The sequence below is a fragment of the Crinia signifera genome, chromosome 11, assembly GCF_055691185.1.
Source record: "Crinia signifera chromosome 11, ASM5569118v1, whole genome shotgun sequence".
Lineage (NCBI taxonomy): Eukaryota > Metazoa > Chordata > Amphibia > Anura > Myobatrachidae > Crinia > Crinia signifera.
The window spans coordinates 109,613,122-109,630,483 of NC_139227.1; the positions used below are offsets into that span (position 1 = coordinate 109,613,122).

Here is a 17,362-nt window from a genome sequence, read left to right on the forward strand (position 1 = left end):
TAGATGCTGTGTTACTTGGAAATTACCGACTTCTTTAAACTTTGTATAATGATGACAAAGTAAGCCATAGTGAATGAATCTAAAGGTTTTGCACATCTTACTTTTCTATGCTTTAACCGCAACCTGCACACAAAGATCATAAAACGGAATGAAAATAAGGCACTGCTGAGATTTTAACTCAGGATCTCCTGTTTACTAGACAGGCGCTTTAACCAACTAAGCCACAGCACCACATGAAAGCTACTGTGTTACTTGAAAATTGCCTGCTTCTCTAAACTTCGTATAATGGTAACAAAATAAGCCAGAGTGAATAAATCTAAAGGTTTTAACCATCTAAGCCATTGCACCACATTTTAGATGCTGTGTTACTTGGAAATTACCGACTTCTTTAAACTTTGTATAATGATGACAAAGTAAGCCATAGTGAATGAATCTAAAGGTTTTGCACATCTTACTTTTCTATGCTTTAACCGCAACCTGCACACAAAGATCAGAAAACGGAATGAAAATAAGGCACTGCTGAGATTTTAACTCAGGATCTCCTGTTTACTAGACAGGCGCTTTAACCAACTAAGCCACAGCACCACATGAAAGCTACTGTGTTACTTGAAAATTGCCACAGCACCACATGAAAGCTACCGTGTTACTTGAAAATTGTCTGCTTCTCTAAACTTCGTATAATGGTAACAAATTAAGCCAGAGTGAATAAATCTAAAGGTTTTAACCATCTAAGCCACAGCACCACATTTTAGATGCTGTGTTACTTGGAAATTACCGACTTCTTTAAACTCTGTATAATGATGACAAAGTAAGCCATAGTGAATGAATCTAAAGGTTTTGCACATCTTACTTTTCTATGCTTTAACCGCAACCTGCACACAAAGATCATAAAACGGAATGAAAATAAGACACTGCTGAGATTTGAACTCAGGATCTCCTGTTTACTAGACAGGCGCTTTGACCAACTAAGCCACAGCACCACATGAAAGCTACTGTGTTACTTGAAAATTGTCTGCTTCTCTAAACTTCGTATAATGGTAACAAATTAAGCCAGAGTGAATAAATCTAAAGGTTTTAACCATCTAAGCCACAGCACCACATTTTAGATGCTGTGTTACTTGGAAATTACCGACTTCTTTAAACTCTGTATAATGATGACAAAGTAAGCCAGAGTGAATAAATCTAAAGATTTTGCACATCTTACTTTTCTATGCTTTAACAGCAACCTGCACACAAAGATCAGAAAACGGAATGAAAATAAGGCACTGCTGAGATTTGAACTCAGGATCTCCTGTTTACTAGACAGGCGCTTTAACCAACTAAGCCACAGCACCACATGAAAGCTACTGATTTACTTGAAAATTGCCTGCTTCTCTAAACTTCGTATAATGGTAACAAAATAAGCCAGAGTGAATAAATCTAAAGGTTTTAACCATCTAAGCCATAGCACCACATTTTAGATGCTGTGTTACTTGGAAATTACCGACTTCTTTAGACTTTGTATAATGATGACAAAGTAAGCCAGAGTGAATGAATCTAAAGGTTTTGCACATCTTACTTTTCTATGCTTTAACAGCAACCTGCACACAAAGATCAGAAAACGGAATGAAAATAAGACACTGCTGAGATTTGAACTCAGGATCTCCTGTTCAACTAAGCCACAGCACCACATGAAAGCTGCTGTGTTACTTCAAAATTGCCTGCTTCTCTAAACTTCGTATAATGGTAACAAAATAAGCTAGTGTGAATAAATCTAAAGGTTTTAACCATCTAAGCCACAGCACCACATTTTAGATGCTGTGTTACTTGGAAATTACCGACTTCTTTAAACTTTGTATAATGATGACAAAGTAAGCCATAGTGAATGAATCTAAAGGTTTTGCACATCTTACTTTTCTATGCTTTAACCGCAACCTGCACACAAAGATCATAAAACGGAATGAAAATAAGGCACTGCTGAGATTTTAACTCAGGATCTCCTGTTTACTAGACAGGCGCTTTAACCAACTAAGCCACAGCACCACATGAAAGCTACTGTGTTACTTGAAAATTACCTGCTTCTCTAAACTTCGTATAATGGTAACAAAATAAGCCAGAGTGAATAAATCTAAAGGTTTTAACCATCTAAGCCATAGCACCACATTTTAGATGCTGTGTTACTTGGAAATTACCGACTTCTTTAAACTTTGTATAATGATGACAAAGTAAGCCATAGTGAATGAATCTAAAGGTTTTGCACATCTTACTTTTCTATGCTTTAACCGCAACCTGCACACAAAGATCAGAAAACGGAATGAAAATAAGGCACTGCTGAGATTTTAACTCAGGATCTCCTGTTTACTAGACAGGCGCTTTAACCAACTAAGCCACAGCACCACATGAAAGCTACTGTGTTACTTGAAAATTGCCTGCTTCTCTAAACTTCGTATAATGGTAACAAAATAAGCCAGAGTGAATAAATCTAAAGGTTTTAACCATCTAAGCCATAGCACCACATTTTAGATGCTGTGTTACTTGGAAATTACCGACTTCTTTAGACTTTGTATAATGATGACAAAGTAAGCCAGAGTGAATGAATCTAAAGGTTTTGCACATCTTACTTTTCTATGCATTAACAGCAACCTGCACACAAAGATCAGAAAACGGAATGAAAATAAGACACTGCTGAGATTTGAACTCAGGATCTCCTGTTCAACTAAGCCACAGCACCACATGAAAGCTGCTGTGTTACTTCAAAATTGCCTGCTTCTCTAAACTTCGTATAATGGTAACAAAATAAGCCAGTGTGAATAAATCTAAAGGTTTTAACCATCTAAGCCACAGCACCACATTTTAGATGCTGTGTTACTTGGAAATTACCGACTTCTTTAAACTTTGTATAATGATGACAAAGTAAGCCATAGTGAATGAATCTAAAGGTTTTGCACATCTTACTTTTCTATGCTTTAACCGCAACCTGCACACAAAGATCATAAAACGGAATGAAAATAAGGCACTGCTGAGATTTTAACTCAGGATCTCCTGTTTACTAGACAGGCGCTTTAACCAACTAAGCCACAGCACCACATGAAAGCTACTGTGTTACTTGAAAATTGCCTGCTTCTCTAAACTTCGTATAATGGTAACAAACTAAGCCAGAGTGAATAAATCTAAAGGTTTTAACCATCTAAGCCATAGCACCACATTTTAGATGCTGTGTTACTTGGAAATTACTGACTTCTTTAAACTTTGTATAATGATGACAAAGTAAGCCATAGTGAATGAATCTAAAGGTTTTGCACATCTTACTTTTCTATGCTTTAACCGCAACCTGCACACAAAGATCAGAAAACGGAATGAAAATAAGGCACTGCTGAGATTTGAACTCAGGATCTCCTGTTTACTAGACAGGCGCTTTGACCAACTAAGCCACAGCACCACATGAAAGCTACTGTGTTACTTGAAAATTGTCTGCTTCTCTAAACTTCGTATAATAGTAACAAATTAAGCCAGAGTGAATAAATCTAAAGGTTTTAACCATCTAAGCCACAGCACCACATTTTAGATGCTGTGTTACTTGGAAATTACCGACTTCTTTAAACTTTGTATAATGATGACAAAGTAAGCCATAGTGAATGAATCTAAAGGTTCTGCACATCTTATTTTCTATGCTTTAACAGCAAACTTCAAACAAAGATCCTAAAACAGAATGAAAATAAGGCACTGCTGAGATTTGAACTCGGGATCTCCTGTTTACTAGACAGGCGCTTTGACCAACTAAGCCACAGCACCACATGAAAGCTACCGTGTTACTTGAAAATTGTCTGCTTCTCTAAACTTCGTATTATGGTAACAAATTAAGCCAGAGTGAATAAATCTAAAGGTTTTAACCATCTAAGCCACAGCACCACATTTTAGATGCTGTGTTACTTGGAAATTACCGACTTCTTTAAACTCTGTATAATGATGACAAAGTAAGCCAGAGTGAATGAATCTAAAGATTTTGCACATCTTACTTTTCTATGCTTTAACCGCAACCTGCACACAAAGATCATGAAACGGAATGAAAATAAGGCACTGCTGAGATTTTAACTCAGGATCTCCTGTTTACTAGACAGGCACTTTAACCAACTAAGCCACAGCACCACATGAAAGCTACTGTGTTACTTGAAAATTGCCTGCTTCTCTAAACTTCGTATAATGGTAACAAAATAAGCCAGAGTGAATAAATCTAAAGATTTTAACCATCTAAGATATAGCACCACATTTTAGATGCTGTGTTACTTGGAAATTACAGACTTCTTTAAACTTTGTATAATGATGACAAAGTAAGCCATAGTGAATGAATCTAAAGGTTTTGCACATCTTACTTTTCTATGCTTTAACCGCAACCTGCACACAAAGATCATAAAACGGAATGAAAATAAGGCACTGCTGAGATTTGAACTCAGGATCTCCTGTTTACTAGACAGGCGCTTTGACCAACTAAGCCACAGCACCACATGAAAGCTACCGTGTTACTTGAAAATTGTCTGCTTCTCTAAACTTCGTATAATGGTAACAAATTAAGCCAGAGTGAATAAATCTAAAGGTTTTAACCATCTAAGCCACAGCACCACATTTTAGATGCTGTGTTACTTGGAAATTACCGACTTCTTTAAACTTTGTATAATGATGACAAAGTAAGCCATAGTGAATGAATCTAAAGGTTTTGCACATCTTACTTTTCTATGCTTTAACAGCAACCTGCACACAAAGATCAGAAAACGGAATGAAAATAAGGCACTGCTGAGATTTGAACTCAGGATCTCCTGTTTACTAGACAGGCGCTTTAACCAACTAAGCCACAGCACCACATGAAAGCTACTGATTTACTTGAAAATTGCCTGCTTCTCTAAACTTCGTATAATGGTAACAAAATAAGCCAGAGTGAATAAATCTAAAGGTTTTAACCATCTAAGCCATAGCACCACATTTTAGATGCTGTGTTACTTGGAAATTACCGACTTCTTTAGACTTTGTATAATGATGACAAAGTAAGCCAGAGTGAATGAATCTAAAGGTTTTGCACATCTTACTTTTCTATGCTTTAACAGCAACCTGCACACAAAGATCAGAAAACGGAATGAAAATAAGACACTGCTGAGATTTGAACTCAGGATCTCCTGTTCAACTAAGCCACAGCACCACATGAAAGCTGCTGTGTTACTTCAAAATTGCCTGCTTCTCTAAACTTCGTATAATGGTAACAAAATAAGCCAGTGTGAATAAATCTAAAGGTTTTAACCATCTAAGCCACAGCACCACATTTTAGATGCTGTGTTACTTGGAAATTACCGACTTCTTTAAACTTTGTATAATGATGACAAAGTAAGCCATAGTGAATGAATCTAAAGGTTTTGCACATCTTACTTTTCTATGCTTTAACCGCAACCTGCACACAAAGATCATAAAACGGAATGAAAATAAGGCACTGCTGAGATTTTAACTCAGGATCTCCTGTTTACTAGACAGGCGCTTTAACCAACTAAGCCACAGCACCACATGAAAGCTACTGTGTTACTTGAAAATTGCCTGCTTCTCTAAACTTCGTATAATGGTAACAAAATAAGCCAGAGTGAATAAATCTAAAGGTTTTAACCATCTAAGCCATTGCACCACATTTTAGATGCTGTGTTACTTGGAAATTACCGACTTCTTTAAACTTTGTATAATGATGACAAAGTAAGCCATAGTGAATGAATCTAAAGGTTTTGCACATCTTACTTTTCTATGCTTTAACCGCAACCTGCACACAAAGATCAGAAAACGGAATGAAAATAAGGCACTGCTGAGATTTTAACTCAGGATCTCCTGTTTACTAGACAGGCGCTTTAACCAACTAAGCCACAGCACCACATGAAAGCTACTGTGTTACTTGAAAATTGCCTGCTTCTCTAAACTTCGTATAATGGTAACAAAATAAGCCAGAGTGAATAAATCTAAAGGTTTTAACCATCTAAGCCATAGCACCACATTTTAGATGCTGTGTTACTTGGAAATTACCGACTTCTTTAGACTTTGTATAATGATGACAAAGTAAGCCAGAGTGAATGAATCTAAAGGTTTTGCACATCTTACTTTTCTATGCATTAACAGCAACCTGCACACAAAGATCAGAAAACGGAATGAAAATAAGACACTGCTGAGATTTGAACTCAGGATCTCCTGTTCAACTAAGCCACAGCACCACATGAAAGCTGCTGTGTTACTTCAAAATTGCCTGCTTCTCTAAACTTCGTATAATGGTAACAAAATAAGCCAGTGTGAATAAATCTAAAGGTTTTAACCATCTAAGCCACAGCACCACATTTTAGATGCTGTGTTACTTGGAAATTACCGACTTCTTTAAACTTTGTATAATGATGACAAAGTAAGCCATAGTGAATGAATCTAAAGGTTTTGCACATCTTACTTTTCTATGCTTTAACCGCAACCTGCACACAAAGATCATAAAACGGAATGAAAATAAGGCACTGCTGAGATTTTAACTCAGGATCTCCTGTTTACTAGACAGGCGCTTTAACCAACTAAGCCACAGCACCACATGAAAGCTACTGTGTTACTTGAAAATTGCCTGCTTCTCTAAACTTCGTATAATGGTAACAAAATAAGCCAGAGTGAATAAATCTAAAGGTTTTAACCATCTAAGCCATAGCACCACATTTTAGATGCTGTGTTACTTGGAAATTACTGACTTCTTTAAACTTTGTATAATGATGACAAAGTAAGCCATAGTGAATGAATCTAAAGGTTTTGCACATCTTACTTTTCTATGCTTTAACCGCAACCTGCACACAAAGATCAGAAAACGGAATGAAAATAAGGCACTGCTGAGATTTGAACTCAGGATCTCCTGTTTACTAGACAGGCGCTTTGACCAACTAAGCCACAGCACCACATGAAAGCTACTGTGTTACTTGAAAATTGTCTGCTTCTCTAAACTTCGTATAATAGTAACAAATTAAGCCAGAGTGAATAAATCTAAAGGTTTTAACCATCTAAGCCACAGCACCACATTTTAGATGCTGTGTTACTTGGAAATTACCGACTTCTTTAAACTTTGTATAATGATGACAAAGTAAGCCATAGTGAATGAATCTAAAGGTTCTGCACATCTTATTTTCTATGCTTTAACAGCAAACTTCAAACAAAGATCCTAAAACAGAATGAAAATAAGGCACTGCTGAGATTTGAACTCGGGATCTCCTGTTTACTAGACAGGCGCTTTGACCAACTAAGCCACAGCACCACATGAAAGCTACCGTGTTACTTGAAAATTGTCTGCTTCTCTAAACTTCGTATTATGGTAACAAATTAAGCCAGAGTGAATAAATCTAAAGGTTTTAACCATCTAAGCCACAGCACCACATTTTAGATGCTGTGTTACTTGGAAATTACCGACTTCTTTAAACTCTGTATAATGATGACAAAGTAAGCCAGAGTGAATGAATCTAAAGATTTTGCACATCTTACTTTTCTATGCTTTAACCGCAACCTGCACACAAAGATCATGAAACGGAATGAAAATAAGGCACTGCTGAGATTTTAACTCAGGATCTCCTGTTTACTAGACAGGCACTTTAACCAACTAAGCCACAGCACCACATGAAAGCTACTGTGTTACTTGAAAATTGCCTGCTTCTCTAAACTTCGTATAATGGTAACAAAATAAGCCAGAGTGAATAAATCTAAAGATTTTAACCATCTAAGATATAGCACCACATTTTAGATGCTGTGTTACTTGGAAATTACAGACTTCTTTAAACTTTGTATAATGATGACAAAGTAAGCCATAGTGAATGAATCTAAAGGTTTTGCACATCTTACTTTTCTATGCTTTAACCGCAACCTGCACACAAAGATCATAAAACGGAATGAAAATAAGGCACTGCTGAGATTTGAACTCAGGATCTCCTGTTTACTAGACAGGCGCTTTGACCAACTAAGCCACAGCACCACATGAAAGCTACCGTGTTACTTGAAAATTGTCTGCTTCTCTAAACTTCGTATAATGGTAACAAATTAAGCCAGAGTGAATAAATCTAAAGGTTTTAACCATCTAAGCCACAGCACCACATTTTAGATGCTGTGTTACTTGGAAATTACCGACTTCTTTAAACTTTGTATAATGATGACAAAGTAAGCCATAGTGAATGAATCTAAAGGTTTTGCACATCTTACTTTTCTATGCTTTAACAGCAACCTGCACACAAAGATCAGAAAACGGAATGAAAATAAGGCACTGCTGAGATTTGAACTCAGGATCTCCTGTTTACTAGACAGGCGCTTTAACCAACTAAGCCACAGCACCACATGAAAGCTACTGATTTACTTGAAAATTGCCTGCTTCTCTAAACTTCGTATAATGGTAACAAAATAAGCCAGAGTGAATAAATCTAAAGGTTTTAACCATCTAAGCCATAGCACCACATTTTAGATGCTGTGTTACTTGGAAATTACCGACTTCTTTAGACTTTGTATAATGATGACAAAGTAAGCCAGAGTGAATGAATCTAAAGGTTTTGCACATCTTACTTTTCTATGCTTTAACAGCAACCTGCACACAAAGATCAGAAAACGGAATGAAAATAAGACACTGCTGAGATTTGAACTCAGGATCTCCTGTTCAACTAAGCCACAGCACCACATGAAAGCTGCTGTGTTACTTCAAAATTGCCTGCTTCTCTAAACTTCGTATAATGGTAACAAAATAAGCCAGTGTGAATAAATCTAAAGGTTTTAACCATCTAAGCCACAGCACCACATTTTAGATGCTGTGTTACTTGGAAATTACCGACTTCTTTAAACTTTGTATAATGATGACAAAGTAAGCCATAGTGAATGAATCTAAAGGTTTTGCACATCTTACTTTTCTATGCTTTAACCGCAACCTGCACACAAAGATCATAAAACGGAATGAAAATAAGGCACTGCTGAGATTTTAACTCAGGATCTCCTGTTTACTAGACAGGCGCTTTAACCAACTAAGCCACAGCACCACATGAAAGCTACTGTGTTACTTGAAAATTGCCTGCTTCTCTAAACTTCGTATAATGGTAACAAAATAAGCCAGAGTGAATAAATCTAAAGGTTTTAACCATCTAAGCCATTGCACCACATTTTAGATGCTGTGTTACTTGGAAATTACCGACTTCTTTAAACTTTGTATAATGATGACAAAGTAAGCCATAGTGAATGAATCTAAAGGTTTTGCACATCTTACTTTTCTATGCTTTAACCGCAACCTGCACACAAAGATCAGAAAACGGAATGAAAATAAGGCACTGCTGAGATTTTAACTCAGGATCTCCTGTTTACTAGACAGGCGCTTTAACCAACTAAGCCACAGCACCACATGAAAGCTACTGTGTTACTTGAAAATTGCCTGCTTCTCTAAACTTCGTATAATGGTAACAAAATAAGCCAGAGTGAATAAATCTAAAGGTTTTAACCATCTAAGCCATAGCACCACATTTTAGATGCTGTGTTACTTGGAAATTACCGACTTCTTTAGACTTTGTATAATGATGACAAAGTAAGCCAGAGTGAATGAATCTAAAGGTTTTGCACATCTTACTTTTCTATGCATTAACAGCAACCTGCACACAAAGATCAGAAAACGGAATGAAAATAAGACACTGCTGAGATTTGAACTCAGGATCTCCTGTTCAACTAAGCCACAGCACCACATGAAAGCTGCTGTGTTACTTCAAAATTGCCTGCTTCTCTAAACTTCGTATAATGGTAACAAAATAAGCCAGTGTGAATAAATCTAAAGGTTTTAACCATCTAAGCCACAGCACCACATTTTAGATGCTGTGTTACTTGGAAATTACCGACTTCTTTAAACTTTGTATAATGATGACAAAGTAAGCCATAGTGAATGAATCTAAAGGTTTTGCACATCTTACTTTTCTATGCTTTAACCGCAACCTGCACACAAAGATCATAAAACGGAATGAAAATAAGGCACTGCTGAGATTTTAACTCAGGATCTCCTGTTTACTAGACAGGCGCTTTAACCAACTAAGCCACAGCACCACATGAAAGCTACTGTGTTACTTGAAAATTGCCTGCTTCTCTAAACTTCGTATAATGGTAACAAAATAAGCCAGAGTGAATAAATCTAAAGGTTTTAACCATCTAAGCCATAGCACCACATTTTAGATGCTGTGTTACTTGGAAATTACTGACTTCTTTAAACTTTGTATAATGATGACAAAGTAAGCCATAGTGAATGAATCTAAAGGTTTTGCACATCTTACTTTTCTATGCTTTAACCGCAACCTGCACACAAAGATCAGAAAACGGAATGAAAATAAGGCACTGCTGAGATTTGAACTCAGGATCTCCTGTTTACTAGACAGGCGCTTTGACCAACTAAGCCACAGCACCACATGAAAGCTAATGTGTTACTTGAAAATTGTCTGCTTCTCTAAACTTCGTATAATAGTAACAAATTAAGCCAGAGTGAATAAATCTAAAGGTTTTAACCATCTAAGCCACAGCACCACATTTTAGATGCTGTGTTACTTGGAAATTACCGACTTCTTTAAACTTTGTATAATGATGACAAAGTAAGCCATAGTGAATGAATCTAAAGGTTCTGCACATCTTATTTTCTATGCTTTAACAGCAAACTTCAAACAAAGATCCTAAAACAGAATGAACATAAGGCACTGCTGAGATTTGAACTCGGGATCTCCTGTTTACTAGACAGGCGCTTTGACCAACTAAGCCACAGCACCACATGAAAGCTACTGTGTTAGTTGAAAATTGCCTGCTTCTCTAAACTTCATATAATGGTAACAAATTAAGCCAGAGTGAATAAATCTAAAGGTTTTAACCATCTAAGCCACAGCACCACATTTTAGATGCTGTGTTACTTGGAAATTACCAACTTCTTTAAACTTTGTATACTGATGACAAAGTAAGCCAGAGTGAATGAATCTAAAGATTTTGCACATCTTACTTTTCTATGCTTTAACAGCAACCTGCACACAAAGATCAGAAAACGGAATGAAAATAAGGCACTGCTGAGATTTGAATTCAGGATCTCCTGTTTACTAGACAGGCGCTTTGACCAACTAAGCCACAGCACCACATGAAAGCTACCGTGTTACTTGAAAATTGTCTGCTTCTCTAAACTTCGTATTATGGTAACAAATTAAGCCAGAGTGAATAAATCTAAAGGTTTTAACCATCTAAGCCACAGCACCACATTTTAGATGCTGTGTTACTTGGAAATTACCGACTTCTTTAAACTCTGTATAATGATGACAAAGTAAGCCAGAGTGAATGAATCTAAAGATTTTGCACATCTTACTTTTTTATGCTTTAACCGCAACCTGCACACAAAGATCATGAAACGGAATGAAAATAAGGCACTGCTGAGATTTTAACTCAGGATCTCCTGTTTACTAGACAGGCACTTTAACCAACTAAGCCACAGCACCACATGAACGCTACTGTGTTACTTGAAAATTGCCTGCTTCTCTAAACTTCGTATAATGGTAACAAAATAAGCCAGAGTGAATAAATCTAAAGGTTTTAACCATCTAAGATATAGCACCTCATTTTAGATGCTGTGTTACTTGGAAATTACAGACTTCTTTAAACTTTGTATAATGATGACAAAGTAAGCCATAGTGAATGAATCTAAAGGTTTTGCACATCTTACTTTTCTATGCTTTAACCGCAACCTGCACACAAAGATCATAAAACGGAATGAAAATAAGGCACTGCTGAGATTTGAACTCAGGATCTCCTGTTTACTAGACAGGCACTTTAACCAACTAAGCCACAGCACCACATGAAAGCTACTGATTTACTTGAAAATTGCCTGCTTCTCTAAACTTCGTATAATGGTAACAAAATAAGCCAGAGTGAATAAATCTAAAGGTTTTAACCATCTAAGCCATAGCACCACATTTTAGATGCTGTGTTACTTGGAAATTACCGACTTCTTTAAACTTTGTATAATGATGACAAAGTAAGCCATAGTGAATGAATCTAAAGGTTTTGCACATCTTACTTTTCTATGCTTTAACCGCAACCTGCACACAAAGATCATAAAACGGAATGAAAATAAGGCACAGCTGAGATTTGAACTCAGGATCTCCTGTTTACTAGACATGCGCTTTAACCAACTAAGCCACAGCACCACATGAAAGCTACTGTGTTACTTGAAACTTGCCTGCTTCTCTAAACTTCGTATAATGGTAACAAAATAAGCCAGAGTGAATAAATCTAAAGGTTTTAACCATCTAAGCCATAGCACCACATTTTAGATGCTGTGTTACTTGGAAATTACCGACTTCTTTAAACTTTGTATAATGATGACAAAAAAAGCCATAGTGAATGAATCTAAAGGTTCTGCACATCTTATTTTCTATGCTTTAACAGCAAACTTCAAACAAAGATCCTAAAACAGAATGAAAATAAGGCACTGCTGAGATTTGAACTCAGGATCTCCTGTTTACTACACAGGCGCTTTGACCAACTAAGCCACAGCACCACATGAAAGCTACTGTGTTACTTGAAAATTGTCTGCTTCTCTAAACTTCGTATAATGGTAACAAAATAAGCCAGAGTGAATAAATCTAAAGGTTTTAACCATCTAAGCCACAGCACCACATTTTAGATGCTGTGTTACTTGGAAATTACCGAATTCTTAAAACTTTGTATAATGATGACAAAGTAAGCCAGAGTGAATGAATCTAAAGGTTTTGCACATCTGACTTTTCTATGCTTTAACCGCAACCTTCACACAAAGATCATAAAACGGAATGAAAATAAGGCACTGCTGAGATTTGAACTCAGGATCTCCTGTTTACTAGACAGACGCTTTAACCAAATAAGCCACAGCACCACATGAAAGCCACTGTGTTACTTGAAAATTGCCTGCTTCTCTAAACTTCGTATAATGGTAACAAAATAAGCCAGTGTGAATAAATCTAAAGGTTTTAACCATCTAAGCCACAGCACCACATTTTAGATGCTGTGTTACTTGGAAATTACCGACTTCTTTAAACTTTGTATAATGATGACAAAGTAAGCCATAGTGAATGAATCTAAAGGTTCTGCACATCTTATTTTCTATGCTTTAACAGCAAACTTCAAACAAAGATCCTAAAACGGAATGAAAATAAGGCACTGCTGAGATTTGAACTCAGGATCTCCTGTTTACTAGACAGGCGCTTTGACCAACTAAGCCACAGCACCACATGAAAGCTGCTGTGTTACTTCAAAATTGCCTGCTTCTCTAAACTTCAAATAATGGTAACAAAATAAGCCAGTGTGAATAAATCTAAAGGTTTTAACCATCTAAGCCACAGCACCACATTTTAGATGCTGTGTTACTTGGAAATTACCGACTTCTTTAAACTTTGTATAATGATGACAAAGTAAGCCATAGTGAATGAATCTAAAGGTTTTGCACATCTTACTTTTCTATGCTTTAACCGCAATCTGCACACAAAGATCATAAAACGGAATAAAAATAAGGCACTGCTGAGATTTGAACTCAGGATCTCCTGTTTACTAGACAGGCGCTTTAACCAACTAAGCCACAGCACCACATGAAAGCTGCTGTGTTACTTGAAAATTGCCTGCTTCTCTAAACTTCGTATAATGGTAACAAAATAAGCCAGTGTGAATAAATCTAAAGGTTTTAACCATCTAAGCCACAGCACCACATTTTAGATGCTGTGTTACTTGGAAATTACCGACTTCTTTAAACTTTGTATAATGATGACAAAGTAAGCCATAGTGAATGAATCTAAAGCTTCTGCACATCTTATTTTCTATGCTTTAACAGCAAACTTCAAACAAAGATCCTAAAACAGAATGAAAATAAGGCACTGCTGAGATTTGAACTCAGGATCTCCTGTTTACTAAACAGGCGCTTTAACCAACTAAGCCACAGCACCACATGAAAGCTACTGTGTTACTTGAAAATTGCCTGCTTCTCTAAACTTCGTATAATGGTAACAAAATAAGCCAGTGTGAATAAATCTAAAGGTTTTAACCATCTAAGCCACAGCACCACATTTTAGATGCTGTGTTACTTGGAAATTAACGACTTCTTTAAACTTTGTATAATGATGACAAAGTAAGCCAGAGTGAATGAATCTAAAGATTTTGCACATCTTACTTTTCTATGCTTTAACAGCAACCTGCACACAAAGATCAGAAAACGGAATGAAAATAAGGCACTGCTGAGATTTGAACTCAGGATCTCCTGTTTACTAGACAGGCGCTTTGACCAACTAAGCCACAGCACCACATGAAAGCTACTGTGTTACTTGAAAATTGCCTGCTTCTCTAAACTTCGTATAATGGTAACAAAATAAGCCAGTGTGATTAAATCTAAAGGTTTTAACCATCTAAGCCACAGCACCACATTTTAGATGCTGTGTTACTTGGAAATTACCGACTTCTTTAAACTTTGTATAATGATGACAAAGTAAGCCATAGTGAATGAATCTAAAGGTTCTGCACATCTTATTTTCTATGCTTTAACAGCAAACTTCAAACAAAGATCCTAAAACAGAATGAAAATAAGGCACTGCTGAGATTTGAACTCAGGACCTCCTGTTTACTAAACAGGCACTTTAACCAACTAAGCCACAGCACCACATGAAAGCTACTGTGTTACTTGAAAATTGCCTGCTTCTCTAAACTTCGTATAATGGTAACAAAATAAGCCAGTGTGAATAAATCTAAAGGTTTTAACCATCTAAGCCACAGCACCACATTTTAGATGCTGTGTTACTTGGAAATTACCGAATTCTTTAAACTTTGTATAATGATGACAAAGTAAGCCAGAGTGAATGAATCTAAAGGTTTTGCACATCTGACTTTTCTATGCTTTAACCGCAACCTTCACACAAAGATCATAAAACGGAATGAAAATAAGGCACTGCTGAGATTTGAACTCAGGATCTCCTGTTTACTAGACAGACGCTTTAACCAACTAAGCCACAGCACCACATGAAAGCCGCTGTGTTACTTGAAAATTGCCTGCTTCTCTAAACTTCGTATAATGGTAACAAAATAAGCCAGTGTGAATAAATCTAAAGGTTTTAACCATCTAAGCCACAGCACCACATTTTAGATGCTGTGTTACTTGGAAATTACCGACTTCTTTAAACTTTGTATAATGATGACAAAGTAAGCCATAGTGAATGAATCTAAAGGTTCTACACATCTTATTTTCTATGCTTTAACCGCAACCTGCACACAAAGATCATAAAACGGAATGAAAATAAGGCACTGCTGAGATTTGAACTCAGGATCTCCTGTTTACTAGACAGGCGCTTTGAACAACTAAGCCACAGCACCACATGAAAGCTGCTGTGTGACTTGAAAATTGCCTGCTTCTCTAAACTTCGTATAATGGTAACAAAATAAGCCAGTGTGAATAAATCTAAAGGTTTTAACCATCTAAGCCACAGCACCACATTTTAGATGCTGTGTTACTTGGAAATTACCGACTTCTTTAAACTTTGTATAATGATGACAAAAAAAGCCATAGTGAATGAATCTAAAGGTTCTGCACATCTTATTTTCTATGCTTTAACAGCAAACTTCAAACAAAGATCCTAAAACAGAATGAAAATAAGGCACTGCTGAGATTTGAACTCAGAATCTCCTGTTTACTAGACAGGCGCTTTGACCAACTAAGCCACAGCACCACATGAAAGCTACTGTGTTACTTGAAAATTGCCTGCTTCTCTAAACTTCGTATAATGGTAACAAATTAAGCCAGAGTGAATAAATCTAAAGGTTTTAACCATCTAAGCCACAGCACCACATTTTAGATGCTGTGTTACTTGGAAATTACCGACTTCTTTAAACTTTGTATACTGATGACAAAGTAAGCCAGAGTGAATGAATCTAAAGATTTTGCACATCTTACTTTTCTATGCTTTAACAGCAACCTGCACACAAAGATCAGAAAACGGAATGAAAATAAGGCACTGCTGAGATTTGAACTCAGGATCTCCTGTTTACTAGACAGGCGCTTTGACCAACTAAGCCACAGCACCACATGAAAGCTACTGTGTTACTTGAAAATTGCCTGCTTCTCTAAACTTTGTATAATGGTAACAAAATAAGCCAGAGTGAATAAATCTAAAGGTTTTAACCATCTAAGCCACAGCACCACATTTTAGATGCTGTGTTACTTGGAAATTACCGACTTCTTTAAACTTTGTATAATGATGACAAAGTAAGCCAGAGTGAATGAATCTAAAGGTTTTGCACATCTTACTTTTCTATGCTTTAACAGCAACCTGCACACAAAGATCAGAAAACGGAATGAAAATAAGGCACTGCTGAGATTTGAACTCAGGATCTCCTGTTTACTAGACAGGCGCTTTGACCAACTAAGCCACAGCACCACATGAAAGTTACTGTGTTACTTGAAAATTGCCTGCTTCTCTAAACTTCGTATAATGGTAACAAATTAAGCCAGAGTGAATAAATCTAAAGGTTTTAACCATCTAAGCCACAGCACCACATTTTAGATGCTGTGTTACTTGGAAATTATCGACTTCTTTAAACTCTGTATAATGATGACAAAGTAAGCCAGAGTGAATGAATCTAAAGATTTTGCACATCTTACTTTTCTATGCTTTAACAACACACAAAGATCAGAAAACGGAATGAAAATAAGGCACTGCTGAGATTTGAACTCAGGATCTCCTGTTTACTAGACATGCGCTTTGACCAACTAAGCCACAGCACCACATGAAAGCTGCTGTGTTACTTGAAAATTGCCTGCTTCTCTAAACTTCGTATAATGGTAACAAAATAAGCCAGTGTGAATAAATCTAAAGGTTTTAACCATCTAAGCCACAGCACCACATTTTAGATGCTGTGTTTCTTGGAAATTATCGACTTCTTTAAACTCTGTATAATGATGACAAAGTAAGCCAGAGTGAATGAATCTAAAGATTTTGCACATCTTACTTTTCTATGCTTTAACAGCAACCTGCACACAAAGATCAGAAAACGGAATGAAAATAAGGCACTGCTGAGATTTGAACTCAGGATCTCCTGTTTACTAGACAGGCGCTTTAACCAAGTAAGCCACAGCACCACATGAAAGCTGCTGTGTTACTTGAAAATTGCCTGCTTCTCTAAACTTCGTATAATGGTAACAAAATAAGCCAGAGTGAATAAATCTAAAGGTTTTAACCATCTAAGCCACAGCACCACATTTTAGATGCTGTGTTACTTGGAAATTACCGACTTCTTTAAACTTTGTATAATGATGACAAAGTAAGCCATAGTGAATGAATCTAAAGGTTTAACACATCTTACTTTTCTATGC

The 17,362-nt window shown here is 36.6% G+C and overlaps 19 non-coding genes across 19 annotated transcripts; all 19 read right to left on the reverse strand.

Annotated features, from left to right (window-relative positions):
• Positions 1-906: 906 nt before the first annotated feature.
• Positions 907-980, reverse strand: TRNAT-AGU (transfer RNA threonine (anticodon AGU)). Its single transcript has one exon. It is a non-coding gene; the product is annotated as a tRNA-Thr (tRNA).
• A 280-nt stretch (positions 981-1,260) lies between these two features.
• On the reverse strand, positions 1,261-1,334 carry TRNAT-AGU (transfer RNA threonine (anticodon AGU)). Its single transcript has one exon. It is a non-coding gene; the product is annotated as a tRNA-Thr (tRNA).
• A 2,010-nt stretch (positions 1,335-3,344) lies between these two features.
• TRNAT-AGU (transfer RNA threonine (anticodon AGU)) lies at positions 3,345-3,418 on the reverse strand. The gene has a single exon. It is a non-coding gene; the product is annotated as a tRNA-Thr (tRNA).
• Positions 3,419-4,405: 987 nt separating this feature from the next.
• TRNAT-AGU (transfer RNA threonine (anticodon AGU)) lies at positions 4,406-4,479 on the reverse strand. Its single transcript has one exon. It is a non-coding gene; the product is annotated as a tRNA-Thr (tRNA).
• Positions 4,480-4,759: 280 nt separating this feature from the next.
• TRNAT-AGU (transfer RNA threonine (anticodon AGU)) lies at positions 4,760-4,833 on the reverse strand. Its single transcript has one exon. It is a non-coding gene; the product is annotated as a tRNA-Thr (tRNA).
• A 2,010-nt stretch (positions 4,834-6,843) lies between these two features.
• TRNAT-AGU (transfer RNA threonine (anticodon AGU)) lies at positions 6,844-6,917 on the reverse strand. Its single transcript has one exon. It is a non-coding gene; the product is annotated as a tRNA-Thr (tRNA).
• Positions 6,918-7,904: 987 nt separating this feature from the next.
• TRNAT-AGU (transfer RNA threonine (anticodon AGU)) lies at positions 7,905-7,978 on the reverse strand. The gene has a single exon. It is a non-coding gene; the product is annotated as a tRNA-Thr (tRNA).
• A 280-nt stretch (positions 7,979-8,258) lies between these two features.
• TRNAT-AGU (transfer RNA threonine (anticodon AGU)) lies at positions 8,259-8,332 on the reverse strand. Its single transcript has one exon. It is a non-coding gene; the product is annotated as a tRNA-Thr (tRNA).
• A 2,010-nt stretch (positions 8,333-10,342) lies between these two features.
• Positions 10,343-10,416, reverse strand: TRNAT-AGU (transfer RNA threonine (anticodon AGU)). Its single transcript has one exon. It is a non-coding gene; the product is annotated as a tRNA-Thr (tRNA).
• Positions 10,417-11,757: 1,341 nt separating this feature from the next.
• Positions 11,758-11,831, reverse strand: TRNAT-AGU (transfer RNA threonine (anticodon AGU)). Its single transcript has one exon. It is a non-coding gene; the product is annotated as a tRNA-Thr (tRNA).
• Positions 11,832-13,171: 1,340 nt separating this feature from the next.
• TRNAT-AGU (transfer RNA threonine (anticodon AGU)) lies at positions 13,172-13,245 on the reverse strand. The gene has a single exon. It is a non-coding gene; the product is annotated as a tRNA-Thr (tRNA).
• Positions 13,246-13,525: 280 nt separating this feature from the next.
• TRNAT-AGU (transfer RNA threonine (anticodon AGU)) lies at positions 13,526-13,599 on the reverse strand. Its single transcript has one exon. It is a non-coding gene; the product is annotated as a tRNA-Thr (tRNA).
• A 279-nt stretch (positions 13,600-13,878) lies between these two features.
• TRNAT-AGU (transfer RNA threonine (anticodon AGU)) lies at positions 13,879-13,952 on the reverse strand. The gene has a single exon. It is a non-coding gene; the product is annotated as a tRNA-Thr (tRNA).
• A 280-nt stretch (positions 13,953-14,232) lies between these two features.
• On the reverse strand, positions 14,233-14,306 carry TRNAT-AGU (transfer RNA threonine (anticodon AGU)). Its single transcript has one exon. It is a non-coding gene; the product is annotated as a tRNA-Thr (tRNA).
• Positions 14,307-14,585: 279 nt separating this feature from the next.
• Positions 14,586-14,659, reverse strand: TRNAT-AGU (transfer RNA threonine (anticodon AGU)). The gene has a single exon. It is a non-coding gene; the product is annotated as a tRNA-Thr (tRNA).
• A 280-nt stretch (positions 14,660-14,939) lies between these two features.
• On the reverse strand, positions 14,940-15,013 carry TRNAT-AGU (transfer RNA threonine (anticodon AGU)). Its single transcript has one exon. It is a non-coding gene; the product is annotated as a tRNA-Thr (tRNA).
• A 632-nt stretch (positions 15,014-15,645) lies between these two features.
• Positions 15,646-15,719, reverse strand: TRNAT-AGU (transfer RNA threonine (anticodon AGU)). The gene has a single exon. It is a non-coding gene; the product is annotated as a tRNA-Thr (tRNA).
• Positions 15,720-15,999: 280 nt separating this feature from the next.
• Positions 16,000-16,073, reverse strand: TRNAT-AGU (transfer RNA threonine (anticodon AGU)). The gene has a single exon. It is a non-coding gene; the product is annotated as a tRNA-Thr (tRNA).
• Positions 16,074-16,353: 280 nt separating this feature from the next.
• On the reverse strand, positions 16,354-16,427 carry TRNAT-AGU (transfer RNA threonine (anticodon AGU)). Its single transcript has one exon. It is a non-coding gene; the product is annotated as a tRNA-Thr (tRNA).
• Positions 16,428-17,362: the final 935 nt, after the last annotated feature.